At 40.1% G+C, this 12,806-nt stretch overlaps 1 protein-coding gene across 5 annotated transcripts in view; it reads left to right on the forward strand.

Annotated features, from left to right (window-relative positions):
* Positions 1-12,806, forward strand: part of LOC126353925 (uncharacterized) — a 142,816-nt gene that overhangs the window by 43,185 nt on the left and 86,825 nt on the right. The window lies entirely within an intron of this gene.

Here is a 12,806-nt window from a genome sequence, read left to right on the forward strand (position 1 = left end):
CTATCTATTTTAAAATATATCACAAACAACAATTGTGTTTCTTTTGCACGTTCATTGAATTACTTGTACCATGGAAACAGAAACGACCCACTCCTTGTGCATTAAAATTTTTTTCCTCTTTCTTGAAGGAAAGAAATGCTAATTGAAGATAAATTCCTGTTTGCTAAGCAAGTGACCATGTTTCATTAACCATCTGAAAATAATGTAGCAATTTCAGAAATAAATATTCCTAAATAAATACCACATGTGTCAGCTTCACTTGAAATTTGAACAGAACTGTACTGTACTGGGCATTGTCATTCTGCATTGTTTTTAGCAGCCTGGTCCCTCCAGTCCCACACACCAACCAACCTACATTGTTTTTCATAGAGCTTTTTTCTTTATCCATGAGTAAATATGTGTATTAACTCACTTCTTTAGTTTTACCGAGAAAGATTCTAATTTATATCCTTTCTCTTTAACAATTACTCCTAATTTATTGAATGAATATGAATTGTGTTAAACGATTACACAATTATTGATTTCTTGCAGTTCTTGTTCTAACATATTGGGGAACATTTGACATGGTTGGGTAAGAGTGTGTGTGGGTAAAGTTGTAACCGTCCTTGTATATCCTAATTAGGTGAGCACCACATGTTGCCGAGGTATGTATTTATCCCAATCTTCTATTAGTTCTTCTCCTGCTTCCACCTCTTCCTGTTCATCTCCTCTCCTTTCCTTTGTGTGTCCCCTCCATGCTCCTCTCTCTTCACTTTCTCTGTCCATTTTGTCATCCCCCTTTGCCTTTTCATCTCCTCGTCCACCATCTCTCTGCCTGTGTTTTCCTCTCCCTGCCTCTATCCATCTCCTCCTCTTTCCTTTCTCTGTCCATCTCTTCCTCCTGCCTACGTCCATCTCCTCCTTCCCCATTGCTGTCTGTCCTCATCCTCCATTCTTTCTCCACTTCATCACACATACACCAATAGGAGGTTGGTGGTTCTTACCACTACAGTATTTCTTTCCAGATTGTAACTAATGTGCGTAACAACTTTGATTGGGATCATTCCAGGGGTTTAGGCTGAGCTTTTCACATGCGGCTTTGGTCACATATGCACATGTCAGATATACTTCACATGTATTTTAAATATTTCACACACATCTGTACACATATTTCACCTGTATTTTTACTAAATTTCACCCTGCAGTTTCATTTTCATGCAACTCTCTGTTTATGACATCATATCTTTCGAAATACGTACTGTACGATGACATATGTTCACAGGTACATCTAGTGGTGTATGTGCCTGCTGTCTGCGAAATGTGTTGCGAAATGAGTTACTGGTACAGAAGTAATAAATTAAAATGCCATGCATGATGTGGCAGTTTTTTCTCACGTTTCAGTATTTGACAGCATTTCTCCTGAACTGTGTGTCAGGCAGTGATGTAATTTTTCTGGTACATTCAGTGCCATTTGTGGATACTATCTGAAAACTGATTTGAATAAAATTAGTAGGAATCTCCGCTATATGGTGATAAGTAACAGCCATCCTTTTCATAGTATTATTACATTCCATCCTGGATTTTCCATTGTTGAACACATCGTAAGCTAAGTGTCGCACAGTGATGTAACTTTCCTGGTACATTCAGTGTCGTGTGAATTCAGTCTAAAAAATGTGTTATGAATATAATTAGTAGTAAGAGGTAATAAATTTATGTATAAAATAGTTTGTTGCAAGTCATCAATTTTTCTGGGCCTCAAATATTGGATGACTAAAGTATGAATATTCTCCTGTTGTGGTCTACACTACTTTTTCATCCACGCCCCTTTCATAGGAGGGTGGTTTTTATCTTCACAGTGATTATTTCCAAATAGCAAATGATATTGTACCAAGTTTGGTTGAAATCGGTCCAGTGGCTTAGGAGGAGATGTGAAATGTAGATATATTTTTATAATTTATATGGATTAACACATAATTTTAATCAGCACTTCACATCTTGGAACTGAGTTCCTTCAATCAAAGCTCTCAGCTTTATATGGGCAGTGCCCACAGTTGCCAATGAGCCACAGCAAAGCATCAGTTCATTTTCATTATTCAAGTAGTTCACGCTAGCTGTCACACTTGGGAGGGAACCAACACTGTTTCTGATCTTCGCCTACCACGGTGGACAATAGTTCATTTTGGCATCGCAAGACAGCCGACTCATTGTTTTATTGAGCCTTAAGTTAGGGCAGTTGACATTCTTTGGGAAAACACTGCAATGGCAGTGAGGTGACAGATTTACATTGGTCTATATGCTTCATTTGTTGATTTTAGGGGAACGAAAAGGAAGATACATGTCTAGAATCTGGTTCATTCTTTCATTCTCTGCCCATAAACAGATGTTCCATTTCCTATCTGCGCATACCCCCATCCCTGAAAACACACACACACACACACACACACACACACACACACTCTCTCTCTCTCTCTCTCTCTCTCTCTCTCTGTGTGTGTGTGTGTGTGTGTGTGTGTGTGTGTGTGTGTGTGTGGCTACATTCCTCGTCAGCCACAATGGGGTGACCTATGCATTACTCAGCGTCAACCCGAACATCACAATTGGCCAATGCTTCTCTTGTAGTGCCCTGAAATGAGGCATATTCACCTTACTATTCTTCCCTCACCTCCCATAGTCACATTTCATTGCATTAAAGGTACATATTGTCTTGGTTAGTCGCAGTGGTCGTCATGCTCTCAATCACCTGTAAGTCCTACATCATAAGCCTGTGGAACATTCAGCTTCAAGGCCAGCCCTATATATCCTACAATACTGCAGTTCTGCTCAGCACCTCTTTTGTTTTGTAAACAACAATCTAACCCATTTACTTAGTTTTTTTAGTCCTGTATTTTCGTTTAATGAGAGCAGCCACTTTGGCTGTACACTAGTATATTAATCTACATTTATTTCTATACTCTGCAAACCACCGTGATGTGCATGGGAGAGGGTATGACCCATAGTACCAGTTACTATTTTTTCCTCCATTCCATTCACGTATGGAGTGTGGAAAGAATGATTGTTTGAATGCCTCTGTGCATGCAGTAATTACTCTAATCTTATTATTGTGACCCCCATGTCAGGAAAATGTAGGGGATTGTAATATATTCTTAAAGTCATTATTTAAAGTGGGTTGTTCGAACTTTGTTAATAGACTTTCTTGGTATAGTTTACATCTATCATCAATAGTTTTCCAGTTCAGTTTGCTTCAGTAACTCTGTGTCACTCTCCAATGGACCAAACAGATGCGTAATCATTAATGCTGTCCTCTGTATACATTTGGTATCCTTCGTTAGTCCAGTTTGGTATGGGTCCTACCTACTTGAGCAATATTCTAGAACAGGTTGCATGAGTGATTTGTAAGCAATCTCCTTTGTAGGCTTATTACACTTCCCTAGTATTTTACCAATAAACTGCAGTGTACCAGTCTGCTTTACCCACAACTGAGCCTAGCTGACAATTACATTTCATGTCCCTACAAAGTGTTACACCCAGGTATTTTTATGAGCTGGCCGATAACAACAGTGACTCATTGATATCATAGCCATAGGGTACTACATTTTTTTGGTTCTATGAAGTGTACAGTTCTACAATCCTGAACAGTTAAAGCTAGTTACCAATATTTGCACCATTTTGAAATCTTCTGAAGCTCTGTCTGAATACTTATTCAGCTTCTATAATTGCATCATTTGCAAAAAGCCTGAGGTTACTGTTGATACTGTAAAAACGTCATTAATATACATCATTGGGGCACATGTGAAGTTATTTCTACATCTGATAATGACTCTCCATCTAACATAATATTCTGCATCCTCCATACCAAAAAGTCTCCAATCCAGTCACAAATTTCACTTGATACCCCATATATTTATACTTCTAAAAATAAGCTCAGGTGTGCTACTGTGTCAAATGCATTTTGGAAATCAAGAAATACTGCACCTACCTGACTGCCTTGAGTGAAAGCTTTCAGTATGTCTTGTGAGAAAAGTGTGGGTTGGGCTTTACATGATTGATGTTTTCGGAATCTGTACTGATTGGCTTGGAGGAGATAATTCTGTTAGACATATTTGAGCTCAGAATATGTTCCAAGATTCTACAACAAATCAATGTCAAGAGATACTGGACATTAGTTTTGTGGATTACTTCTACTACCCTTCTTGTTGATTGGTAAGACGAGTGGTTTTTTATTCCAAGAATTGGGCACAGTTTTTTGTTTGAGGGATCTATGGCAGATTATAGATAGAAGAAGGATTAATTTAGCCACGAATTATGTATAGAATCTGATAGTAATTCCATCGGGCCCTGGCGCTTTATCCAGTTTTAACAATTCAGCTGTTTCTCAACACTGCTGACACTAATACTTCATCTTTTCAGTTGTATGAAGATGAAATTGGAGCAATTCTCCTGGGTTATGTCAGCTTTTGCTTTGAAACGCTCAATTTCAGTTCCTGTGTCATTCATTAGGGATTGGACACTAACTTGGATATCACTAATAGCCGTTACATACGACCGGAATTTCTTTGGGTTCTGTGAAATAACATTTAACAGTATTCCTCTACATTAGTCATTGAAGGCTTCACACATTGCTCTCATCAGCTAAATGCATTTCATTCAGCATCTTTCTATCTATAGTCCTATGCTTTGTTTTACACCTATTTTGCAGTAGTTTCTGTTTGTTTACAGTGAATCAATATCATGGAGGGTCCCTCCCTTTGTTAACTGTTCTACTGAATGTGTATCTATCCAGGACATGGTCAATTATTATTTTAATGTTGAGATATGGCCCTACTGATTTTTTACCTAACATAAAGAGTGTGTGTGTGTGTGTGTGTGAGTGTGTGTGTGTGTGTGTGTGTGTGTGTGTGTGTGTGTCATACAGAATCATGAAAGAAGGTTGTATACATGGAAGAACCCTGGAGATACTAAAAGGTTTCAGATAGATTATATAATGGTAAGACAGAGATTTAGGAACCAGATTTTAAATTGTAAGACATTTCCAGGGGCAGATGTGGACTCTGACCACAATCTATTGGTTATGAACTGTAGAGCAAAACTGAAGAAACTGCAAAAAGGTGGGAATTTAAGGACATGGGACCTGGATAAACTGAAAGAACCAGAGGTTGTACAAAGTTTCAGGGAGAGCATAATTGACAGAAATAGGGGAAAGAAATACAGTAGAAGAAGAAGAATGGGTAGATTTGAGGAATGAAATAGGAAGGCAGCAGAGGATCAAATAGGTAAAAAGACGAGGGCTAGTAGAAATCCTTGGGTAACAGAAGAGATATTGTAGTTAATTGATGAAAGGAAAAAATACAAAAATTTAGTAAGTGAAGCAGCCAAAAAGGAATACAAAAGCCTCAAAAATGAGATCAACAGGAAGTGCAAAATGGCTAAGCAGGGATGGCTAGAGGACAAATGCAAAGATGTAGAGGCTTATCTCATGAGGGGTAAGATAGATACTACCTACAGGAAAATTAAAGAGACCTTCGGAGAAAAGAGAACCACTTGCATTGATATCAAGAGCTCAGATGGAAACCCAGTTCTAAGCAAAGAAGGGAAAGCAGAAAGGTGGAAGGAGTATATAGAGGGTCTATACAAGGGTGATGTACTTGAGAGCAATATTATGGAAATGGAAGAGGATGTAGATGAAGATGAAATGGGAGATCTGATACTGCATGAAGAGTTTAGACAGAGCACTGAAAGACTTCAGTCGAAACAAGGCCCCAGGAGTAGACAACATTCCATTAGAACTACTGACAGCCTTGGAAGAGCCAGTCCTGACAAAACTCTACCATCTGGTGAGCAAGGTGTATGAGACAGGCGAAATTCCCTCAGACTTCAAGAAGAAAATAATAATTCCAATCCCAAAGAAAGCAGATGTTGACAGATATGAAAATTTCCGAACTACCAGTTTAATAAGTCACAGCTGCAAAATACAAACGCAAATTCTTTACAGACTAATGGAAAAACTAGTAGAAGCTGACCTCGGGGCAAGATCAGTTTTGATTCCGTAGAAATGTTGGAACACGTGAGTCAGTATTGACCCTACGACTTATCTTAAAAGAAAGATTAAGGAAAGTCAAGCCTACATTTCTAGCATTTGTAGATTTAGAGAAAGCTTTTGACAATTTTGACTGGAATACTCTCTTTCAAATTCTAAAGGTGGCAGGGGTAAAATACAGGGAGCGAAAGGCTATTTACAATTTGTACAGAAACCAGATGGCAGTTATAAGAGTCGAGGGACACGAAAGGGAAGCAGTGGTTGGCAAGGGAGTGAGACAGGGTTGTAGCCTATCCCCAATGTTATTCTATCTGTATATTGAGCAAGCAGTAAAGGAAACAAAAGAAAAGTTTGGAGTAGGTATTAAAATCCATGGAGAAGAAATAAAAACTTGGAGGTTCGTCGATGACATTGTAATTCTGTCAGAGACAGCAAAGGACTGTGGAACAGCAGTTGAATGGAATGGATAGTATCTTGAAAGGAGGGTATAAGATGAAAATCAACAAAAGCAAATCGAGGATAATGGAATGTAGTCGAATTAAGTCGGGTGATGCTGAGGGAATTAGATTAGGAAATGAGACAATTAAAGTAGTAAATGAGTTTTGCTATTTGGGGAGCAAAATAACTGGTGATGGTCGAAGTAAAGAGGATATAAAATGTAGACTGGCAATGGTAAGGAAAGTGTTTCTGAAGAAGAGAAATTTGTTAACATCGAGTATTGATTTAAGTGTCTGAAAGTCGTTTCTTAAAGTATTTGTATGGAGTGTAGCCATGTATGGAAGTGAAACATGGATGATAAATAGTTTAGACAAGAAGAGAATAGAAGCTTTCGAAATGTGTTGATACAGAAGAATGCTGAAGATTAGATGGGTAGATCACATAACTAATGAAGAGGTATTGAATAGAATTGGGGAGAAGAGGAGTTTGTGGCACAACTTGACTAGAAGAAAGGATCGGTTGGTAGGACATGTTCTGAGGCATCAGGGGTCACCAATTTGGTACTGTAGGGCAGCGTGGAGGGTAAAAATCGTAGAGGGAGACCAAGAGATGAATACACTAAGCAGAGTCAGAAGGATGTAGTTTGCAGTAGGTACTGGGAGATGAAGAATCTTGCACAGGATAGAGTAGCATGGAGAGCTGCATCAAACCAGTCTCTGGACTGAAGACCACTATATCAAAGATTCCAAGACTTACCAAGCGGGAAAGCACCAGTAGATAGGCACAATGAATAAAACACACACACAGAATTTGAGCTTTCGCAACCGGCGGCTGCTTCGTCAGGAAAGAGGGAAGGAGAGGGAAAGACGAAAGGATGTGGGTTTTAAAGGAGAGGGTAAGGAGTCATTCCAATCCCTGGAGTGGAAAGGCTTACCTCGCGCGCGCACACACACACACACACACACACACACACACACACACACACACACACACACACACACACACATATCCATCCATACATACACAGACACAAGCAGATATATGCGCGAGACATGTCTGCTTGTGTCTGTGTATGTGCGGATGGATATGTGTGCGAGTGTACACCTGTCCTTTTTTCCCCCTATGGTATGTCTTTCCACTCCCAGGATTGGAAACTCTCTTTACCCTCTCCCTTAAAACCCACATCCTTTTTGTCTTTCCCTCTCCTTCCCTCTTTCTTGAAGAAGCAACTGTTGGTTGCGAAAGCTAGAAATTCTGTGTGTGTTTTATTCATTGTGCCTATCTACCGGCGCTTTCCCGCTTGGTAAGTCTTGGAATCTTTGTTTTTAATATATTTTTCCCATGTGGAAGTTTCTTTCAATTTTATTTATATCATCATATATATCCACATATCCATCCACACGTGTGTGTGTGTGTGTGTGTGTGTGTGTGTGTGTGTGTGTGTGTGTTTGTGTTTGTGTTTGTGTTTGTGTTTGTGTTTGTGTGTGCGCGCGCGCCTGCTCGTGCGCGCGAGTATATACCCGTCCTTTCTCCCCCCTAAGGTCTTTCCGCTCCCGGAATTGGAATGACTCCTTACCCTCTCCCTTAAAACCCACATCCTTTCATCTTTCCCTGTCGTTCCCTCTTTCCTGACAAAGCAACCGTTGGTTGCGAAAGCTTGAAATTTTGTGTGTGTGTTTGTGTGTCTTTTTTTGTGTCTGTCTACCAGCGCTTTCCCAAAAACCCGGGAATTTTTTCATCCGGGAGAATGCCGGGAAAAACCCGTGAATTTTTGGAATTCTGGGAATTTTTCATTGTTTTAGCTTTCAGTCAAATTTTTGGAATTTTGACTGCAGAATTGATTCTCTAGCAAAGAATGTTATTGTATCCTGCTACTGGAGAGTGATACTGCAGCAATAAAAGATAAACAAGAGGGAAAAAAATAAAACTTTAGTGGCAAAGGAAGTGTGCAATTTACAACAACAAAACACTGTGCACGCACAAGCGTCTGCAAATAGCAAAAATATGTCAACGTAACAATAAACTGCTTGCTATGAGCATGACTTCACAACTGTTCACATTAGGTTCGTTTGACCAGTTGCCAGCAGTCTGTTGCGAATGCGTGTTTGACTCGCGTATAAGTAGTACCTTCTCCCGCTTCCCGCTTCCCGCTTCTAGAAGTTTGGCTGTTAGCGTTGGTAGTAGCAGCAGCAAGCAGCCAGAGAAAAATTTCCCGCTACTAGAAGTTTGGCTGTTTGCTGCATCGGTAGTAGGAGCAGCAGCAAGCAGCCAGAGAAAAATTTTTCTCGCGAGCCCTCGCTGCCAGATTCGCGCTTGCACAGAGTTGTCTGAGTTGTAGGTAACCCGTGTTTATGTTAAGTGATTTCGCTGCTTCTCTTCGTGTACAGCTGCCACGTCAAAATGAAAACAAAACGGATTTCTGTGGCTGGGAGCTATCAAGTGAATTAAAATACATTCACATAATTACAGAGGGCAAAAATATATTATTAATTTCAGTTTTCTGATTTTATTTTATTTCCAAGTTAGCAGTCAAGCATTAATCGCCTTGAAGAACAATGAAGTTATTTTTGCAAGTTTGCTTAAGAAATTTGGCTTTATTAATCTTTCCGCTGAGGCAATCATTTTATTTGAAATGAAGTGTTTCATTATACAGTAGTGGCTAGTTCCAACTGTTCGCTGAATTTCAAGTGCACGTTATCATCTTCTGCCACGTATGGCATTATGCCATAATAAGGAACCAAAAATGAGATCGTAGAGTACTGGTACTCCGAGAAAATTTACATCTTAAAAACCACACTGAAAAGCTTAATATCAGCTAGGACCTACTTCATTGTGAATCTGGAAAAAGCCAGTTTGCACTTCAAGCCGAATTATGCATTTTAGTATAGTTTGCAAAATTCCGCTGCTCTTTGGAGTATCCTCTGATGCCCTGTTTCTTTTATGGTGTAATGTAAGCTCTCTTAGTGCTTTATACACACAAACATGCGGGCTCCCTACACCACTGCAGTTGCACACACACAATAATGTCTGTTTTCTGGCGCTCTCTGGCAACTGGAAAATCGAACCTATTTCTAACACTCTCCGGATAGTATTGCGAACGGTGGTTAGAAAAGCGTTACTTACAAAGTAAATTTCTTTTTGCGCAAGATGAAATTTGTTACGTGTGAGAAAGTGTGATGCATATCTAAATCACAGAGCGTTCGAAACTGAACAGTTTGAGGACCAGCCACATACAATAATTTCGAGCCGAGACATTTATATCATAATTTTACATATACTGACACATTTGTGTGATGTATCTTAAAGTATAACACACGCAAAAAAAGATCAATATTACATGTGAAAGCTTAACTTCTGGTGTAGCGTGTTAATCCTAGAGACCAAAATTATAAGTGAAAGCTTAGCTGTACTGTGCACATTAATGTAAACCGTTAACTTTTCCTCTTGTTTGTTCGCTCTATGTAACCAGCGATATTGCTATTGGCTGACTATAACACGTGTCCTTTGCTCTGAATAGCTGCTGTCATCGATCATTGGCTGATGAGATCTCGTGGCTTGAGATATGACTCGCCTACAAAATGTTTCAACACTCTGGAAACTAACGCGCTGTGTTTGGTGTAATTCGAATTTATACTTTCATAATACAAAAATATGCAGCGTATATGTTGCTGCAAATCAAAGGTCTTTCCAAAACTTTTTTTTTTCCTTAAAAAAAAAAAAGGTTTCTCCTTAACTTCTTTGCCCCGTCTTTTCTTTTTTTTCCAGGAAGTTCTATTGTGATTGTATAAAACGTTAACCATTCAAAGGATTGATAAGTTCTACAGTTCCGAGGGGACAATCTACGGAAAACCTACTGTCACTTAGCACAGAAAAAGTGTATTTTCACCCGGGAAAAAAACATATTTTTTAAACAGGATAGCTGGGAGAATTCCGGGAATAGTCCGGAATTTTTTTTTCCCTTGTCCCCCGTATACACCCTGGTTTGGTAATCATTGTTGCCACTATGGTCACTAATACCAGTTTCTATGTGAAAATCCTCAAAGATGTCAGGTTTGCTGCCATTAGATTCAATATATTTCCATCGTGATTGGGGTTCCTAACTGTTTGTTCTAGGTAGTTTTTAGAGAAGGCATTTAGTTAAGTTTCACAGATTGTCTATCATGCCATCACTAACGAAACTGTAATTTTCCCGATTAATTGTTGGATGATTAATGTCTCCTCTGATGGTTACAGTATGACTGGTTTCAATCAGCTTTTTGTACCTAGTAGTATGTGAGCTTCACTGCTTCTCATGAGCTTTTCAGACTCTGGCACTTTGTTGCGAATGCTTTGGCAGTTAACCATTAGGATTTTAACACTCTCATCTATGGGAGGCATATCTTTCTACCTTACAATGATATGATCTGGATTGGGTGGAGAGTTGCGTAATACAAAAAACACACGTGTACACCCCATACACAGTCGGCTACCTGAGTAGCAGCCTCTTTGATGTGTAGTGCACACTTGACTGATTTAGGGGGACACTGCAGTTCTCAACTGTATGGTGCAAGTCAAGGAAGTTGCAGCCTAGCATGTCACAAAACCTTTGAAGTCTCTGGTTTAGTCCTTCCACTCTACTCAGAATCAAAGGGCTCTGATCAGTTCTGGGAACAGTGCTGCAAATTGTGAACCTTGTTGAAATTCCCGGTGCAAAGCTGGTCTTCTCTACCTTCACTGCCAGTTACTGGAATGACCCAGATGTAACTTCTGAGCCTAGATGACACACACAGTTTGTCCCAATGTGTGCCACACACTGCCGTTGGTTGCACTGTGTCCCCCTCAGTGGCTGCTGGAATAGCCTCTTCAACATGTTAAATGAGGCCCCCCTCATTTTTGTCCCTTGCTGCTATTTCCCCGAGGGATACCGTCATTTGCCATACTTTGGAATCACCAACAATTAATAGACCCATATCCATTTGTGTCTGCCTCTTTATGACACCAGACAAAACAGGTGAAGTGAGTCCCTCTGGCTCATATTCAGCTTCAATGATAGACAGCACCTCAAACTTGTAGATTAGGGGTCGGTACTACACCCTGAGTCCTGTCTGGTCGCTGTCCACTCTGCATGGGATGCCTTGACCAACCATTAATACACCACTCTCAGTTAAGTGGACGAGTAATAACGGATCCCGTACTTTCTGCAGAGGAGACAGGCTCCACAGGAGAGGATAGTACTTGAGGTTTCTGTGGTACCAGTATCACAGGTACAAGACTCTTGAAACCTCTTCCAACACATCGATTCGCAGCAGCAGGCAGTTGTTTGACAATAGTCAGTTGATTTTGTGACATCTCGTCTTACTAACTGACTTTGATACAACTGTTCACATAACAACAGCACAACAATTGTTGTTGATATCCAATTCAAGCTGCGACCTGTATTTCATTCTGAATTTTTCCGGTGCACTTAAAGAGAGAATTACAAGCTGGTGTAAAGCTGTGCATGTGTAGTAGATTCTTTCATTGTCTCCAAAAGAGCTAGGTGACACACCTCGTGAACTTCCTGGCAGATTAGAACTGTGTGCCCGACTGAGACTCGAACTCGGGACCTTTGCCTTTCGCGGGCAAGTGCTCTACCATCTGAGTCTCGGTCGGGCACACAGTTTTAATCTGCCAGGAAGTTTCATATCAGCGCACACTCCGCTGCAGAGTGAAAATCTCATTCTGGCAAGTAAACATTGTTTATTTTTGAAAGAAATTTGTCGCATTTGTTATGTAAGAAGTGAGGGAAGTGGGTGGGGGATGTCAGACTACACTCCTAGGCACCTGTTTTCATTCCTGAGTTCTGTCTATCATTTCTTCTATCAGTAATGTTCCGTTCACTTCAGGCAGTGATTATTTTATAAACATCAAGTTGCACTATGATTCTGATTTTACATTAAGTGGCAGGTTTCCCTGCAAGTCATTTCACAAGTTATAGGATGCCATAAGACTTCCAGTACGACTATCCCTATAGCTGAGATGGTGTAACAAGAGCCCTGGCAGTTCACAGCACTGTTGCCAGCTTTGAACTGTGAAACGCTTATGGCTGCAGGCGAAAAAAGCAACTATCTACAGAGCAGTCACAACAATGAGGCGTTGCTATAGAGATGTTTACAAAATTGTGTCACATTATTGGCTGAGATAGGCTCACAAATATGCCATGTTGTAACTGTCGGCAATCAGTTTACGACGACTCAACTATAGTAAAGCACTGCTGTGTTCAAACCAATCTTTGGGCTGATGATAGCTGTACTTTACCTGTTTTGTCCTTTGTCTTTGTAAACAGTCGATTTGCCGAGGGGAAAATAGGGGAAAATTCTGGAGTGGAAGAGAGAGA

This window comes from Schistocerca gregaria, chromosome 3 (assembly GCF_023897955.1).
Source record: "Schistocerca gregaria isolate iqSchGreg1 chromosome 3, iqSchGreg1.2, whole genome shotgun sequence".
NCBI lineage: Eukaryota > Metazoa > Arthropoda > Insecta > Orthoptera > Acrididae > Schistocerca > Schistocerca gregaria.